Source organism: Crocodylus siamensis, chromosome 12, assembly GCF_052110815.1.
Source record: "Crocodylus siamensis isolate JL-2025a chromosome 12, ASM5211081v1, whole genome shotgun sequence".
NCBI lineage: Eukaryota > Metazoa > Chordata > Crocodylia > Crocodylidae > Crocodylus > Crocodylus siamensis.
This window is the reverse complement of record NC_143406.1, coordinates 48902191-48916365: the sequence shown is the minus strand read 5'-3', so window position 1 is coordinate 48916365 and position 14175 is coordinate 48902191. Positions and strand designations below refer to the sequence as shown.

The 14175-nt window shown below is 54.2% G+C and overlaps 1 long non-coding RNA gene across 1 annotated transcript; it reads right to left on the bottom strand.

Annotated features, from left to right (window-relative positions):
• Positions 1 to 10013: 10013 nt before the first annotated feature.
• Positions 10014 to 13297, bottom strand: LOC149855149 (uncharacterized). The gene is made up of 3 exons (XR_016438750.1): positions 12985 to 13297; positions 12728 to 12871; positions 10014 to 10623 (listed from the first exon to the last, which is right to left on the bottom strand). It is a non-coding gene; the product is annotated as an uncharacterized LOC149855149 (long non-coding RNA).
• Positions 13298 to 14175: the final 878 nt, after the last annotated feature.

Below are 14175 nucleotides of genomic sequence, written 5' to 3'. Positions count from 1 at the left end.
TTGCTGGCTGTAAACAAGCCTGGTGCCCCTCAGCGCTGAACATTTGAACTCCCTGCGGCGCTCGCTCGCTCAGTGATTCACATGCGCCCACCTCCCTTCAACGTGTCCTGAGCATTTCCCTGACTCCTGACTCTGGGTTTACCCTGGCTGCTTCCCCGCTCTCCTCGGACCCCCACGGTCTGGTGCTGGCTTCTCATCCGTCGTGAGGTTTTCCCAGCTCCGTGCCGCGCCGTTACAAGCTGGGAGGGATTTGGTGGCTTGTACAGCCTCTGTCCTATGAAACCCTTTGCAACTGAGGGGAAACCTCAGAGCCTCGTACAACACTGAACTGGTCACCAGAAGCAGCAAGCCGTTAATGCAACTACCTGCTAATTTGCTGGGGAAGCCTGAAATCTCCGTGTCCTTTCCCATCGCAAGGGGATGCCTGCACCAGGCAGGGCACTTAAATTCCTCTGTTGGACTCATGCACGTGGAAGGGGGATATAAGTCCTGCAGAGAGGCCCCGGTGCAACAGAGGGGCTGGTTTCCCTTTCATTATGTGGGTGAAGTAACTTGACTGGGAGCAGGGAAGTTGGAGCTGGAAGCAAATCCCCCCAGGCCTTTTCCCCCAGACAAGAAGAGATCGGCCCCTCCAATCTGTTATACTCCAACCAGCTTGTTGCCTTGCCATCGCTACCGTCTCCAAGGCAAACACACCCTAGTTCTTGTGGGGATAAATATGGTCCATTACCTTCTGGCTAACCCTCCTATAATGCCTTTCCCTTGATTCCCTCCCACGGGCCCTGTTGGTCTCTGTCTCCCTAAGGGCAGCCGTGAAACCTCATGAAGCATCGACAAGGCAGAGAGAGAGGGCACTTGGGCTATTTGCTCAGCTCTGCCACAGGCCTCATTAAGCAAAGCCAATTACCTCCCCCTAACAGCAGAAAAGAGAGAGGATAATGTGATTTCCCCACCCTTGGGACGTGCTTCGAGATCTCCAAATGAAAAGCAGCAGACAAGCACTCCGGGCTTGTATTGTTTCGAGCTGCTCCATAGCAAAGAGCCCCTTTTCCTGCACGAGATTGTCAACGGTCAATCAAAGCCTCCCGGCCTGAGCTGGGAGGGGGCACCTGGAGGCCTCCTGGGGCTGCAGGATTTGAAGTCCTAGGCACTTAACTCACCTCAGCACTTCTATATCTTTGGATACCTACGTCCTTTTGGGAACCTGGCCCTTAGGCTGGACTTGTCAAAGGAAGCCACTGAAAGTCCATGCAAGTAGGAGACCCAACTTACTTAGCCTGGACTTCCCCGGGTAAGGAAAGGGTTCATGCATCCAGCTAAATCCCAGATATAGCTCCGTTCCCGCAGTCCCTGACTTACACAACAACGAAGTGAGTCAATTCAAGGGTCTAACTAAAGCTTTGCCTATTAACATGTTGCAATTCTGATTAATTGAAAGCAGGTTTCATAAGCCAACACGAAACGTCCGCTGGTTGCGTGCATCTGCCAGGGGGAGGAAGGCAGCTCCGAGCCACAACAGAGAGAACGGTCTTTCCAGGCAGCAGCTGTCTGTGGATGCAAAAGGCTTTGGTGCCTGTTATTTGCACTGTGCAAGCCCAGTCACGGACAACAGCCCAGCGGAGCGGGGTCCTCTACAACTGCAGGGCAGAAAGATGCTCCAAGGAGCTCATCAACAGACGGTAGTTGGATGTGGACAGGTGGGAGGGCACCGGAGCAGTCTGGCAATGGTCGCAGCACAGCAGTGGGCCGACCATCCCCAGGGCTTTGTAGGCTACCTGGTGGAGAAGAGCCTCTTTAAGGAGGGCAGCGGGGGAGAGTTTTGCAGATGCAGGCATGAAGGGCAGCAGAGGAAAAAGCACCGAAGATGCTTGTTCGAAGACTTAATGACAGAGGCTGATGAGACAAGCTCACGAGGCGGGCATCAGCCTCTCGGTATTGATGGACAGTGGGCGCCAGCCAGGAAGGGCCTTGACAGTGATGCCAGGCATCTCTGTGCGGATGCCCTGGGCGGCCTGTGGGGCCGCACGGCTGCAGGAAGGCAGGTATTTCTGGAGGTGCCTTTGCAAGCAGCTGGCAGGCAGTGCGTGGGGTGCGCTCTCCGGCGCGGAGCCACCTCAGATACACTAAGTTCTTTCTCCTTGGAAATGGAGCAGCCCACACAGCCCGAGCTGCCGCACCTTCCCCTCGCCGTTGATTGTTCCTCCCTTTCCATCGCTCCCGTACCTTTCCCACTTCAGTCTTATCTCCTTTGTCAGCCTCACGCCGGCTTGTCATTGAAATTCCTCTGGCAGCATCTCGTCAAATGCAGCCCATCAATTATTGTCACTCAGGAGTTGCCTGGCTTTCTTCTTTGCAGCCACAGATGTTTAAATCCACCATTTTGCTGGAAGACTTTTTTGGTCTGGTCTCTCTCAGATTTTGCCAGCTTCTTTCCCCTGCCTCTCGCAGCCCTGAGGCCCCCGTGTTTTGGAGCTTGGGCTTCTTGGTTTCTTTCTATCATCTGTCGCATAGGACAGCCGCCACTTGCCCCTCTGAGCTCCTGAATGACATCTGTCACCCTGTCCCTGGAGCACAGGTCCGAAGGACGGAGGAACCTAGCGGCTCCGTGAGTGCAGACTCTCGCTAAGCCTTTGATATGGAGCCAGAACAAATTTGCAAGGCAAATCCACTTGCAAAGCAGCAGGGTGTTTCCTTCTGGCTAGCAAGGGGACATTGGGTGTCGCTGGGCCCCTGCTGCGTCCTCTGTGAGTTAGGCCATCGCCCAAACCACCCCTGGCTCAGCTGATGCAGGTGGCTGGTGGGGACAGAGGCAGCAGGCTATGCTACCTGTCCCCTGCCCTGCTCTCCTCCTTCCCTTTGCTTTGCTTCTCCCCTGCTAGTGCTGCACCTGCTGCTGCTCATTAACTACCATGTTGTGGGGTGGCCTTTTCCGGGGACCAGCTGGAAATGACTGCCTGGCTTGGCTCCCTGCGGGGGGTTGCATCTCCTGCCCCGAATGCCCAGGCTGCCGGCTGGCACCTCCCGCCTCCATCACATTTGTCTCTTGCCTGCACGGGGTTATAGATCGGGGGAAATTTGGGTCTAGCTCTTCATCATTACTGCATCCCCAGGGACCCACGAGGCATCTGTCTCCATCTGCCATCCCTGGCTAGTCATCAGGCATGCGGAGGGGCCATGCAGCCTGACTGTGGAAATGTCAGGGAGGGAGTGAGACCACAATGCCGATCCCCCGGACAGGCCTGCCTCAGTTTCCCCCTCTGCCAGGACCCTACACTGCCATCTTCTCCGCCCACCTGGCACCCTGGTACGTAGGTGCCTGGCCCCGCGAGGGGAGGTTGCTCCTGTGAGCAAAGGCAGACGCATCGGATCTGTCTGCAGCTCGCAAACAACCACCTGCCGGAGCAGTGGCAGGGGCTGTGCCAAGCCAAGGGGATGCGTCAGCTCTCTGCAAGAACGGCTGAGCAACTCCACTGCAGCTGGAGCTGCCAGGCTGAGGGGTCATCAAACCTCCTCATTAAGACCAGGGTCAGAGATAAACTTTTTATCCACTCAGCACTTAATTGGAAGCGGTTGATTGTGCTGTGCTGTGCTGTGCTGTGCTGTGCTGTGCTTTGCTGTGGGACCTAAGTCTGCCACCTTAGGACTGATACCTCCAGGCCTTCCATGTCCCCGGGAGAGCCGGTTTCCAACCACAGGCCCCTTAACGGATACTGTGCCGGGTTCTTTCTCCTGCTAGTCACCCCTGAGGACCAGAAAGGTTTGCACCAGATGGCTCCCAAGTCTCACGCATCGCTGCTAGAGATCACTCGTAGAGCATCACCGAGCCCCACTCCCAGGAATCAGCAACGTGTGCCAGAGGCAACAGTTCCCAGACCCGAATAGCTACCACAGCACCCAGCAGGATCGGGTCTGTGGGGGCCCTTTCCAGCAATGGCACTTGGAGGAGATCTGGAAGAAGTTCAAGCAGTGAGAGGCTAGAGGGTGGGGAGGTCCATTCCCCTCCCTGCCACCGATTCACTGGGTCACCTTGGGCTAGTCTCTTCTATCTCTGTCTCACTTCTTCAGGGTGCAATGAGCATAACAACTTACCCGTCACCCCTCAATGATTTGTCTTGTCTGCTTGGGCTGTGTGCTGTCTCACAGCACACGTACAGTACCTAGCACATGGAGGCTGTGATTTCAGCTGGGACCTCCTGCTGCTGCTGTGATACCAAGCAAAGGATAAGTCTCTTAATCTTCACAGCACCCCACAAGGCACATACGGCAGGCCTTCATCTGCTTCATAGCTCAGCAAACTGAGCAGAGAGAATTGCCCAGGGGCATCCAGCAGTGCAGTGCCCGGTGCCCTAAGAGGAAGAGCTTTGAAGTTGCAGATCCTCGAGCCCTTTAAGCCGCGTCCTTTCCCATATGGGCCAGGGGAGCGGAAAAATTATATTCAGCTTCCCGGCTGCAAGGCCCGGAGGCGGGTCCAGGATATGTGGTGCATTGCAATGCTCTACGCTGCGCGGCTGGGCTCAGCTCGGAGCAAAGTGAAAATAAACACGCAGCCTACTCACCTCCCCGGGAAGAGTCTCGGGTTGGAGAGCAGAGCCAAAGTCGCAGACATTATAACCTGGTAACCACTGAGACGGAGACTACTATAGCATCTGGGCATGTGCTCCTATGGTGGGTTAAGGAGGCAATGATCAGTGACTAGAAGGTGTGTGTGTGTGTGTGTGTGTATACACACACATACATACATATATATATACACACACATACCTTCTGTGTGTATGTATATATATAGATACACACACCCACACATATATATACATACACACACACACATTTTTTTACCAAAAAAAAATCTAGGCACCCCACATCCCTTTGCAGTAGTCCAAGGCTATTATCCCCATTGTGCAGGTGGGAAACCAAGACACACACAGACCCCAGGGTCACCCAGGCAGGCTGTAGCAGAGGGCATTGAACCAGGGTTGCTAAAGTCTCTGGATGGCAAGCCAACCACTGAGCTAACCTTCCTGCACAGACCTGTGCTATAAAAATAGGGATGAGACTGGCTTGAAGTAACTGTGAGCCAGTCAGGGGAAAAACCAACTATGAATCACCGCAAAGAGCTCAGAACAGACAGCTTTTAATGCCCTGAGACAGTAAGGGGAAAAAACACAGAGAGACGTATAAAGAATTGGAGAGAGAGTAATACCAGGCAAGTCAGCGAGAACGAATCTACTTCACCACAGGTCTGGCATCCAGTCTCAGACAGACAGAGCAGGAACCAAAGCGGGCCAGAGAGCGATGCTGGTTGTGCTCGGAGCCCCAGAGTGGGGGCGAGTGTGAAGACGGGGACGGCTGCTTGGCTCACAGATTACGGTGCCGCTTGGCACAGCGTGTGTTTAAAGTCAAGTGCGGACTTTGCAGAGTCGAGACTTCCAGGGCTGAGAGGGGACCTGCCAGAAAGCTGCAGCGTGCTGGGCTTTGGGGCCCTGCAAAATCAGGCATGATGCTAAAAAGGGAGAGCGACCGCTGATGAAGGAGTGGAGATGATGTTTCAGAGCCCAGGCCGGCGGCTGGGATGAGGGTGAAAGTCCCGTGAAGGGCGGGTCGAGCACCCCTGTGCAGTGCAGGTGCCTGTATCCTGTGCAGGCTGGGGCTCCAGGGCCTGGCAAAGCCCTGCTCTGATGGCAACTCCTGCCTAGCGCCAGGCCCAGAAACCTGCACAGCAAGGCGCACGCCCACCGTCATCTGCACTATTTCTCTGCCACCCTTTGAAGTGGCAAATGGATGAGTGATGGGGGAGACCCAGTATCGAAGTGCTCAGTTTGTTCAGTGATTCATCAGCGCGCCGGCCAAATTACTGGTGACAGGTCACCGATTAGGTGCTGGCAGCTCCTCTCTTAACAATATTTATGAGCCTGGAGATCAATCGCTCCTCCTTTTCCTGCTCACCACGTGGCACCCTCCCGTGCTGGCACTGAAGCGGGATGGCTGGCAGATGGCCTCATTTCGTTTAATTAAGAGTCCAAGAGTTTGAAGATGATGCTGCGGGTTTGCACGGCCCTCGTTAAGGTTGTGCAGGGCAGGTCTAATGCTTCCTGTTGGCAAAACCCTCCCAAGTGCAGCAACAAATTGTTGGGAAGTTTGCGGGACAGTTAATTAACTGCCTGCTTAGCCTCCAGAGCCAGGGGATTCCAGATGCCATCGACCTCGTGGTGAATGGGCTTTGATAAATGAGCGCAAAGCTGCTTTGGGTTTTGCTTCAGCTTGGAGTCCCTCTGGGGTTTTACAAGTAAATATTTCCTAGCCTTTTATGCATTTCTCCCTGCAGGTGTTGCTGGAAACCTCCCCTCCTGCCCCAGCAAAGCGAATGGGTGCCCTCCCCATCTCTTCACTTCACAGGTGTGAACGACCCACTCTTCTTTTTAATGGCCTTGATGCTCCACTGTTCAAATATCCTTTTCTCTGCAGTGTTGTCCCTAAGTCCTTCCTGATACGGCCTCTCCTCTATTTCACTGCCCTGCAGACTGTTTTTAGCTCCAGCTCTAGTGTGGGAATATTAGCTCAGGTGCAGAAATGACTGACAGTGAAGTTTTGGAGGCACTGTCAAGATGCTCAAGAAGGCTAGGCTGTGTTTTGTAAATCTGAATGAGAGACATACATTTAACTCGAATGATTGCAGGACTGATGACACAATATTTTTTGACTATTTTGACTATGTTTTGCCTGGCGTGTTGTGTTTTTATCGCGTTATATATAATCTAGCAAATTAGTGCACATTCCAATAGCTAGATTTATTTTTGCTTCAATCTTAAACTGAATAATATAGCACTAACTCCCTAGGATATTAGGAAAGCTTCTAGTAACTGGAGTGTTGCGCTATTATGTGATGTGCCCCATTGACTGCACCCCTCTTTTCAAAATCCTAGGTCCACCCATACAGTCATAGGAAATTCAGGTTGAAGGGAGCTCAGGAGGTCACATCTAGTCCACTCCCCTGCTCCGAGCAGGACCAGCCTCGACTACATCATCCCAGCCAAGGCTTTGTCCAGCCAGGTCTTAAAAACCTCCAGGGATGGAGGTTCCCCAACCTCTCTGGGTCGCTTCCTCCAATGTTTTATTGAATCGCTGTTCCAGAGATGCATCCAGCTGCTGCTTCCCCTGGCATGGAGTTCGTTTCCAGCATCCACTGCCCATTTCCTAGTCCCTTGTCTGGCTGGACACAGGGCAGCAAATGCTGTAGCAGGCTGTACTAACACGGCGGGGCAGGCCTGGGGAGATGGCACTGATCAGAGTGCACAAAGCAGGACTTCAAACTTTGCTGCAAGGCTGAGGGCGAGGCCAGCTGGGAGCACTGCGTACAGGGAATGTTTTTCTAAAAAGCAGCCCCAGCTCTGATGAAGCCGGAGCAGCTTTTCGATTGAAGACAATGACAAATCACTGTTTTCCACCCCCAAGTTGGTTGAAAATGGAGACCCAGCGTCAAAGGAGGGGAAGGTGCAGAACTGCCCTGGGAAAGTAAAAAATACCGACTCCCATGGCTGTTCTCAAATGTCATCTCTCCTTCGCGCTGTGGGACATGCCCCAGCCGGGGTCCCCCCAGCCTTCCCAGCCCCCTCCAGTGCATAGCTGGTTCTGCCGAGCACCACGAGGGCAGAGCAGCATGAGGCCCCTTGGCTGATTGACGGGTGAGAGCAAGAGCTCCCTGCCACCACCCGAGCCGCCCCGTCCTGGGAATAACCGGGGGGACCAGCCACCCCACCAGCCCCTTCAATCCTGCCCAAAAGACTGCCAGCCTCTCCATCTGCAGCCACCAGCCAGAAACATTTCGCAAGTCCCCGTCTATAGTGACTGCCGCAGGGAGCACAGCAAGCGGAGGACACAAATGAGGGCTCTCTCCTGTCCCCAGGCCTCTCCGTGGCTGCGCTGTCAGGGGCTATCCTCATCATCGCCAGCCAACACACATTGCACCGGTTCCAGTCCACACAGAAATCATCCTTAAACCAGGCCAGGTGTTGGCACCTTCACTCAGGCTGGGCATCACCGCACGCCATGGTGCTGAGGGGAATAGGCCGTCTCTGCCTGCGCGGGCAATGCCCTTCTTCTTCTCCATGGCTCACAACCCAGCTTCACCCTTGGGGAGTTTGCCAGCAAAAGGGACAAGACATCTCGGTAGAGACAGCTTTGCTGCAGGTCCCGGGCCACGGACTTCAGTGCCCAGCACAGCTCCACCGATCCCCACCCGCGGAGGATCTGCAGCAGTCGGCCCTTCTCTCTCCACCATCTCAGGCATAAAAAGTCTAGGAACGACCCAGAGGAAGAGATTTCCAGCTTCAGCTTCCTCTGTACAAAAATGAAATTTATTTCCTACCTATGGGGACTTTTTACCATCTTTTAACTTTCCCTGAGCCTGAGGAAGGGCATGCGAGCCTGAAAGCTTGCAGAAGAAGATAACTGTTTTGCAGTTTCTGAGTTGGTCTAATAAAAGGTATCATCTCCGAACCCAGAGTTCTAGCTTTTTGCATTTCTTTTAGGACCATACATTGCATTTATCCCTGGACACACTGTGCCCGCATTTATCCCGGAACAGAAATAAAGGTGTGCACACACGTCGCCCTTCTTATCAGGTTGTAGTGAGTGGCTGAACGACACTGCTGCTTTTCTGCCACTGATGTGACGATGCAGCCCCAGGATAACTGTTCAGATGCACTTTGCCATGTCCCAGGATAAATCATTAGTCCTCCTTATCCCATGAACCTTCTTAGGATTTAGCCTGGGACAACAGACACGGACATCTGAAAGATCTCGCTTTGTCCCAGGATAAAATGGTTTATCCCTGGACAAATGCAATGTCGGTTTGTAGCGTGATTGGGAGGGGACTGTCAGAGCTGCGGCTGCCCTGCCGAGAGCAGGTCCTGTGCTGATGGAGGCGTCTCCTACCCCCACCCCAGGTGGGCGGCACTCACGAGTCTCCAGGTGCCACCGGAGAAAGGCCAAACCACAGCAGACGTCCTCGGTCCCTCCATCTCCTCCTTTTATTCATACCCTAGGGACTAGGACACTGCGTGGGCAGCGTGAGCATAGGGAGCGTGAGGGCACTGACCGAGCCCGAGGGACCAACCCAGGTGCCAGCCCCTGTGTAGGATGCCAGCTCAGCCCTTTGTCGTCCTGGCCCAGCTGAGCTAAGTGGGACCCTGTCCTTAAAGGTGTCCACTCTCACCTCTGGGCGTGGAGGCGCATCGTCGTGTCCACGGCAGGTCCTGCCACGTGTGCACACAGAGGCCCACACTCGTTGCCCGCAGCACTGCCTGATGACAAGAGCTAAAGCGCTCTGTGAACTGCAGGCTAGAAGATGCAAAGTGGAGCGATCGCCCAGGGCCAGGGTGTCTCAGCCCTTCAGGCCCCCTAAGCAGCAGCAGCTAATCATGTTCAGCCCCGCTGACTCGGTCCTAGCCCTGAGCCTGGGGGTGCACTGAATGCACCCGGGTACACAGAGCCGGGTACGTAGGCCGCTGTGGGGCAGAGCCGATGGGTGAGCGCAAGGCTCCATTTCTCCAGCAAGACGAGGTTGCTCCAAGCAAATGGATCAGGGACCGTGACAAACGCTGGTTCGGTGACTTTGCCCAGGGCTCATTTCCATTTTGCAGCTGGAAGAGACAGGAGATGGAGAGAGCGGTGGCCACTCCGCCAGCACCACGTGGGATGGGATGCTTCCCAACCTGGTAGTTACTTGCCCCTTATCTCCTTTTGGGGGAAGACAGCCCCCCAAAAGGCCACCAGCCACGCTGAGGACCCTGCACAAAGAGCCACCTCAGCAGGCCCCGTCACCACCCCGGCAGGCCCTGCTTTCTGCCTGTTTGCAGGGAGAGGGCAGGCAGGAGCTAGGTTTCTTGGTTCCCTTTGGATCAAAGCCTCAGTATTGGGTATTGCCAAAAAAACAAAATTCATGACTCAAACCGTCCCCTCCAGAAATAGGAGTTAAAAGGCATTCGCTTTTAAAAACACCACATAAGTCGCACGCTTTCGTCTGCCCCTCAAGATAGAAACATTTAAGAGCTGTACATTGCAGCTTCCCCTGCAGCCGCGATAGCCAGGGACCTTTGTTCAAAAAGCTCAGAGCTTCCTGCCCAGTAACCGGAGTCCAGCTTTTACCAACAAATACCCCAAGGCCTGTGATAAAAGCAGTATTGGAAATTTCCAGCCACGCTTCCCTCCTCAGATATACCCCCTCTCCAAGCCTGGGAAGGGTGATGCATAAAAGCAGGAGCGGAAAAACGTGCGTTGTGCAGGCAATAAAAGCGGTGGTGTTTTGCATTTCATCTCTCTGCAGTGGTGATCGATGGGGTATTGAATTCAGGGCAAATTGCCCTCTGTCGAGGTGTTCGTTGTTAACGGAAGATGGCGTGGAGTGCCAGCGAAATGGTTTCGGCAACATGCATGGCATGAACCGGCGGGGCAAGTCAGTGGCCATCCTCTGCAGGGTGGAAGCCAAACCACCCTACTGTGTGTCATAAACCCTCACCTGCCGACACTGACAGGGTGAGTCCGTGTGCTGGAGGGTTGGAAACAGGGAGCTCTGGGCTCCAGCTGAGCTGTCGCTGCAATGTCTGGGGTGGTCTTGACGGCCTGGACCTAAAACAGGGAAAAGGTGCAGTCAGAGTGAGAGATGCAATGCCCACTTATTGGGGGTGCTGTGCCTTCTGCAATGCCTGGGGAGACGGGGTACCCCAGGACGGCCCAGGAGAAGACTCAGGACTGGGTGTCTCTTCCGTCTCTGGCTCGGCGGTGCCTCCCTTACCTGGGCTCCAGGCCCACTCTGCAAGGCAGGCTCCCTTTCAAAGCCAGAGCAGGGCTCCCTCTTTCCCTTTGAAACAAGAGACATCTGCTCATAAGGACCCTGTGATTTCATCTCACAGGGAAGGGGCGAGATGTACTGCATGGTAATGCAAAACCACGGGAAACTGTGGAGAGGGAAAAATGAACGGTGGGGCTGGGATCTTCCGGGTCGCTTGGGAGCCTGCGGATGGGATTCCTCTGCTCCTCCCAGGGACCGAAAGAGGATGAGGACGCGTGGTCCCCTCTGGGCACAGCAGCCAGCGGTTAAAGCACCCTCCACCCACTGGGATCACTGCACACATGGGGATTAAAGTGTCTTTGGGAGAGCAGACAGGAGTGATGCTGTAGCCTAGTGGTTAGGGTGCTTCCCTGGGGTCTGACCTCTCATTCCCATAGCGACGCCATTGAGCTAAATGGCTGTCACGTGAACAGTGAATGAACCTGGGTTTTGTGGATGGATTTGGTAGCTGTGTTGGTCCCAGACAAAAAGAAATGCAAAAATCTAGAACTCTTGGTTTAGAGATGATACTTTTTATTAGATCAACTGCGAAATTGGAAAAAAAGGGTTTTTTTAATTTTTTGTTCTGCAAGCTTTTGGGCTCACACACCTTTCATCAGGCTCAGGGAAAGTTAAAGATAGTAAAAAGATCTTGCATATAGGAAAAACACTTAATTTTCGCACAGAGGAAGCTGAGGCTGGATATTTCCTACATATGGGGACTTTTTACCATCTTTAACTTTCCCTGAGCCTGTTGAAGGGTGTGTGAGCCTGAAAGCTTGCAGAAAAAGATATATTTTTTTGCAATTTCTCAGTTGGTCTAATACGAGGGATCATCTCTGAACCAAGAGTTCTAGGTTTTTGCATTCCCAGGTTTTGCTGCACGCAGGTGGCTATGGGGGCCTGTAGCAGTAAGAGTCGCGCTGTCACAGGGCAAGTGCTACATCTGTCTGCAGCCCGGGTCTCAGGGTCTGGATGCTCCAGCTCAACCACCACATTCTCTGGCTTGTTATGCAACGTCGCATCCCCTGTGATACATTATTATGCTTGCCTACAGCCTAGACGGTGGGCAATCAATGGTGGGGTCTCTGAGGCAGGGCAGGGGGCTGGGCAGAAACACACGTCTGCTCAGCTGATTTCTCATATTTCTTTTTGATTTCATGTAAACCGCGTTTGAGAAATGTGCAATTCATGCGCCACGGGTGAGGATGCAGAAGAATCGCTCTGTGGAGACGGTCCTGGATCTAACGACGTCCTCCGTGGCCGTGCGCAGTTTGCATTGCACAATGCATCCCAGTAACGAGACCGTCCTGCCAGACCAGGCATGAGTCAATGCAAACCATGCATCCTCTGCAGTGTTATCAAGACTCACTGCGTGGTTTCCTACCCCACCCATGATGTCTTTGTTTAGTCCTCCAAACAGCTTGTCCGTTTTATTGTTTGGGGGGAGGGAAATGCAACTCCATCGGGTCTTCATTTGCTCAGTCACAGGAACGAGCGACGCTGTTGATTACACTAAAATCTCCAGCTGGATGGATGGATGGATGGGTGGATTGATGGATGGATGAGCGGATGGATGGGTGGACAGATGGATAGATGGGTTTTCCTTGCCGTTTTCTGAAAGGGTAATTTGTAGCGGATGTGGATATTAATGCCAGAGGGTTAGAGAAAAAAAGAAATATTTACAACCAGGGAAAGCAGAAATAAATGTTTCGCAATCAACTCAGAAAGTAGTAAACACAGCGCTATTTCTGGCCTAATTCATCAAGCAAGGGATGCTGCGTCTTTTGGGGGGGATTTCCAGCCCAAAAAGCACGGATGTTTTCACAAATGCAGCTCTCACAGACACAAAAAGCCTGCCAAGGAGGGAAACTAGATGCCATGAGATTGCCTAATGCTTACACAGTGCTCTGGACATGGCGGGTGTGGACTGACATTGCTCCATCGGCGTCCACGGCGCCACACACACGCTCAGGGTTCAGTTGGGGCTTGGATGCTTTGCTGGACCAAGGGATGCTGCTTATTGAGCACCGCAGAGCAGCCAGCCTAGCAAGCAGAGGAGAGGGGTAACAGAGGCATATAGGAGTGACACCTATAGTATACAGATATATAGGGCTATGTGATGTCTCAAGGATGCACATGCAATATTGACTGCATACCCAGGGCTGCAAACACGGCAGCTGCCGGTGCTCAAAGAACGTCATGAGGTCAGACCTAGGCACGTGTAGAGCTCGTCTTTCTTTGCCACCCGGTTGCAGTTTTGAAGGTTTGAACGTGCAGCTTTCTCCCACGTGGAGGAGGCGCTGGAAGCCCTCTTTTCTAGGGAAATCTGGGATCCCGACACGTTCACCTGACTCTGGGAGCTGATGCTTCAAGAACAGCATCGATTCTCCCCAGGCAGGGGGTAAAAGTCGTGACGCATGCACGACAAACCTGCCGCCGGGGTCAGACATCGCCCCCACGGCAGGTGAGGTTAGCTGTGGTGAAAGACAAAGCCTGGAGCCCCTGAATTCACCCCCCCGACACCCCCAATCCCACCCTGAACACTGTCTCGTCTCCCTGCTGCTTGCATCTGCATCTCCCCAGCCTTCTGTCCTCTCCCACCTCTCCTGGTCTGAGTGCTGCCTCCCGGAGGGATGAGGAGGGCCCCTCAAGTGAACCCCCATCCAAGGCTTTGCTCTGTCCATGCGGCGTGCGCTGGACCCCAAGCACCAGCACACCCCGGCCAAGGCCCCGGGAGCCATGCGGCCCGACGCTGCCCCACTGCTCCCGTGACTTGCAACCACGGGGGCTTCGCTGGGCAGCGCTGCTGCTTAGGAAGGGCCAGACGTTGCGGAGGATGGCAAAAATCCCTGGAATCTCATCGAGAAAGATCGCAGACTGGAGGCTGCAGGCCTTATTTAGTCAAAACCCCCGAGCGAGCTTCGCAGAGTGGAGGCTTGCATTGCGGTCGCGGGAGGGCTGCGCCCACCTCACCGGGAGCCTGCAGCAAAGCTCAGGCAGGCCCGTGCCTGCATGGGGCCAGCAGCTCTGTCTTAGCCAGCAGCTAAGGAGAGCTTTGTGGCTGCACGCGCAGGGCCACACACGGGCAGCTGGTTCCTGAGCAGAAGCTGGCCTCAAAGCAAGGCTGGTTTGGACGCTGTTCGTGTCTCTGACTGCTGCTCCCACCTCCTTCTCCCTTACCATCTCGCCTTCACCTTGCCTCCCGAGGTCTGCCTCTCTGCCGAGATGCTGAGCCAGACCCCTGGCCTAGAGCAGTGCCTTCCCGCTGGGGCACATCTGGACTTGACTGTGGGTCTGCAAACGAGGGTGCTGGGCCTCCCCCTCCCGCCTGCTGGCGGCAAGCTCCC